Genomic DNA, 4626 nt, shown 5'->3' with positions numbered 1-4626 from the left:
GAGAAAAAACTTCCTCCACAGAATATATTTGGAAACTTTTCTTTGGATAATACATAAAGATTAACCTCACATTGTGATTTTACTGCTATGTGGTTCTCTAAGATAACACACTGCAATATTTAGTGTGGGTTCAAATCATCTAGGGGTCTTGTAAATACACTTAACCTGTCTGCTCTGGGCCTCTTCCTGGGTCTGTGCCCAGGGGTTATGACTGGCGGTGCTCATATGCATTGCGTGCTTGAAACCCATGTCCATCACATAAAGCAAATGCCTTCATCCCAAGGCTATTTCTCAGGACTTAACACACAGGTCTTGGTGAACTTGAGGTTTTGTATCTCTAAAAAGTTCCCAGGGGAAGTTGAAACCACAAATCAAGAAATTACTCTTTGAGGAATGAAAACATACTGGAACTTTTTTTTTTCTTTTTGGGTCTGGAGCTATAGCACAGCAGGTAGGGCATTTGCCTTGCAAGCTGCCGGCCCCGGCCAAGCTGGGTTCGATTCCTCCACCCTCTCGGAGAGCCTGGCAAGCTACCGAGAGTATTTCGCCCGCATGGCAAAGCCTGGCAAGCTACCTGTGACGTATTCCATATGCCAAATGCCAAACATGGTAACAAGTCTCACAATGGAGACGTTACTGGGCCCACTCGAGTAAATCGATGAACAACAGTGCTATAGTGCTTTATGGGTCACACCCAGCAATGCACAGGGGCCACTCCTGGCTCATGCACTCAGGAATTACTCCTGACGTTGCTTGAGGGACCATATGGGATGCTGGATGCTGGGAATCAAACCCGGGTCGGCCGCATGCAAGGCAAATGCCCTACCCGCTGTGCTATTGCTCCAGCCCCTGTACTGGAACTTTTCTGGGGAACTTTTGTATTAGAACCAATTTGGTTCTGTTTATAGGAGCTAGACTGTCAAGGACCCAGGGATTTTGTCATCCTGTTGAAAATAAAATTTTGGTGACTTAATTAAATTACAGAACGTGGGGCCATAGCTTAGCAGTAAAGCATTTCTTTTACATGTGTATGTGTGAAACCTTGGGTTCAATCCCCTATTCCTCAAAAGTAATGCAAAAGACACTACAAAAAATATAAAATTATTGGACTGAAGAGATAGTACAGTGGATAAGGTGTTTGCCTTGGGTCCACCAACCTGGGTTTGATCCCCAGCATCCCATATGGTCCCCTAAGCACCACCAGAAGTTATTCCTGGGTGCAGAGCCAGTGGTATTACCCCTGAGCATTTCTAAGTATGGCCCCTAACAGACACACACACACACACACACACACACACACACACACACACGTATATAGTTACAGGGCGGGAGAACATAGCACAGTGGGCAGAGCGCTTGTCTTGCATGTGGCTGAGCTGAGTTCGATTCCTGACAAACTATATGGCTCCCGGAGCCCTACTAGAAGTAATTCCTGAGTGCAGAGTCAGGAGTTACCCCTAAGAATCAATGGGTATGGCCTCAAAACCAAACAAAAAATTTAAAAAAAAATTAAAGTTATAAAATTACTATCACTGGGTGCCTTATGTGAAGTGGGGAGGAGAGAGGCAGAAGCCTCAAGAAGGAAATTTACTGCTTTCTCTCTATCAAACTCCACCACCCTGGGGATTGGGAGACCCTGGGCTGTGAGACTCTACCAGAAGCCCCTGCACAGCACACAGTTCACAGGCTCTGGCTGTGGTGAGGAACTGCTCATTGTGGGAAAGGAGTCAGACCCAGTCTTTGGGTTCCATCATCTTGCCTTCACAGAAAAGAATTTCGGGGAGGAGAAAGGCAGTGAAGTTAAACAGCTTTTATTGAGAGATTTGGAGGAAGGACAGGGAGAGAGAGTGGAGAGGGGAGGGGAGGAGAGGGAAGAGAAGGAGAGGGGAAGGGAGGGAAGAAGAAAGGGGAGAGAGCAGAGGAGAGGAGAGGAATGGAGAGAGAGAGAGGAGAAGAGAGGAGAGAGGAGGGGGAGGGTCACCCCCCAGAATGGGGAGGTGCACGCTTGTCCTTGCAAGTTGGTTTTATAAGGTTTCTCCCAAGCTAGGTTAGAGTCTGTTGCTGTGTCATTGTCAAGGAGAATTGTTTGAAACTTTTGATGGTTCATCTCCGTGTCCTCATCGCAAGCTTTTGTTCCTGCTGGAGTTTCTGTTGGAGGCAGGTCCAGCCTTTTCTGGGTCAAGGCTGGTGCTACAGTCTGAGTCTTTTTTGTTCAAGATTATATACACACACACACACACACACATATATATGTATGTGTGTATGTGTGTATGTATATATGCATATATTTATATTATATAAATTTAATCACTGTGAGATACGCAGTTACAAAATTGTTCAGGGTTGGATTTCAGTCATACAGTGTTCCAACATCCATCCTTTCACCAGTGTACATTTTCTACCACCAATGTTTGCAGTTTCCCTCCCACTCTGCAGCCTGCCTCTATAGCAGACACTTCTCTGTCTGTCTGTCTGTCTCTGTCTCTGTCTCTGTCTCTCTCTTCTCCTTTTGGCATTATAGTTTGTAACATGTAGCGCCGTAGCACTGTCCTCCTGTTTTTCATCGATTTGCTCAGGCGGGCACCAGTGATGTTTCCATTGTGAGACTTGTTGTTACTGTTTTTGGCATATCGGATATGCCACGGGGAGCTTGCCAGGCTCTGCCGAGCGGGCGGGATACTCTTGGTAGCTTGCCGGGCTCTCCGAGAGGGGCGGAGGAATCGAACTCGGGTCTGCCACGTGCAAGGCAAAGCCCTACCCGCTATGCTTTCACTCCAGCCCTTGTAACAGGTACCAAAAGGTTATTACGATATCATTTTATGTCCTTTCAGCACTCGGTTCTTGATCAGAGTGATTATTTCCAACTCTCATTGTCATAGTGGTACCCTCTCTGTCCCAACTGCACTCCGCCACTCCCCCCTCCAAATTTGTGGCAAGTTTCCAACCATGGACCAGCCCTTCTGGCCCTCATTTCTACTGTCCTTGGGTATTATTTTCATTCTGGGTTTTTTTTTGAAATTTCTTTCATTGTATCACTGTGAGATACAGTTACAAAATTTTCATGTTCGAGATTCAGCCATACAATGATGGAACACCCATCCCTCCACCGTGCACACTTTCCATTGCCAGCATCCTCAGTATATCCCTCCCGCATTCCAGTCCTCACCCTGCCTCCATGGCAGACAATTTCTCCAATACTCTCTCTCTACAATTTGGGTATTATGTATTGCTTGAATTTTCCAACCACCATTCAGGCCTGCCTGCCAGGGGCAGATACTAGATCATTTATTGTCCGCTGGTCATTTTGAATATCTTGGGTGCTGCGGCCGCGTGCTTCTGGAATCCTAGATTTTAAATGGTTGTGTTCCAGAGACATTTCTGTAGGGCACTAATCCATTTTGGATTCAATTGGGCGTCTCTGGATCAGGAATGTTGGTGCACTAAGATGGCCCTAAGGCACATTGTGGGTGTGACAGCCAGGCCTACAAGCAGGCGGGGAGCCGGGGAGGGACAGCTCTGGTTCTCTGCTGCCATGTGGCCTGGAGATTTAGTCCTGGAACCTGCCTGCCTGGGCCTTGCTTGTGGAAGCTCTTGGTGGCTGCGATTCCACCTGGAGTAGGCGGGGAGACTGCACCTGCTCCATCTGGGGTTCCCTGGTGAAATAGGCTTGGTATGGGGCCCCGAGAGATCTCTGGTTCCTTGGTGTCTTCCGGGACTCACTGCTGTGTCTCTGGCTTTTGATCTCTTTCGAGATTTATTTATTGGCCTCTGAAGCTAGAGCAGTAATAGAGTTTACAGGGTGGCACTGGAGTTGGTTTGTGGGGGTGACTGCCAGTGCTTCCATGTGTATTGGGAAGTGGGGGGAGGTAGCCCACCCCAACTCCATGAAAGCCTGGAGATATCAGTCACAAAATCCACATACCCGAATTTTCAGCAGATTATATCTTGGTGAGGTCCGTCCTGAGATGGTGGAGTCAGGCTGGGGATATGGCGGTGACTTCGGATTGTGGAAGCAAGCGGCTGCTGGAAGCTCTGCTTGGGTGGGCAGAGGCCAACTTGTCCCCCTCCAATTTACCCTGTATGTTCAGTCATGCATGGGTTCGAGCTTTTCTGCAGCTTTTGATCTCTTTCAATATTTATTTAGGGCTCTCTGAAGCAAGGCCGGCCTTAGAGCTTATAGGGTGGCACTGGAGTTGGTTCGTGGGGGTGACTGCCAGTGCTTTCATGTGTATTGGGAAGTAGGGGGAGGTAGCCCACCCCAATTCTGAGAAAGCCTGGAGATATTAGTCACAAAACCCACATACCCAAATTTTCAGCAGATCATATCTTGGTGAGGTCCGTCCTGAGATGGTAGAGTCAGGCTGGGGATATGGCGGTGATTTTGGATTGTGGAAGCAAGCGACTGCTGGGGACTCTGCTTGGGCAGGCACAGTATGGTATGGTAGAAATATACACATTTTACATAGAAGAAATTGTACAGCAGGTCAGACAGTTACCTTATACGGCTGAAGTGGGTTGATAGCCCAGCCCTACTTAAGGTCTCCTGAGCCCTGCCAGAAGTGATCTCTGAGCACAGAGCCAGGAGTAAGTCCTGAGCACTGCTGGGTGTGGCCCAAGCACCAAAAA

This window comes from Sorex fumeus, unplaced genomic scaffold (genome assembly GCF_029834395.1).
Source record: "Sorex fumeus unplaced genomic scaffold, SorFum_2.1 ptg000014l, whole genome shotgun sequence".
Taxonomy (NCBI): Eukaryota; Metazoa; Chordata; class Mammalia; order Eulipotyphla; family Soricidae; genus Sorex; species Sorex fumeus.
This window is presented reverse-complemented; position numbering follows the sequence as displayed.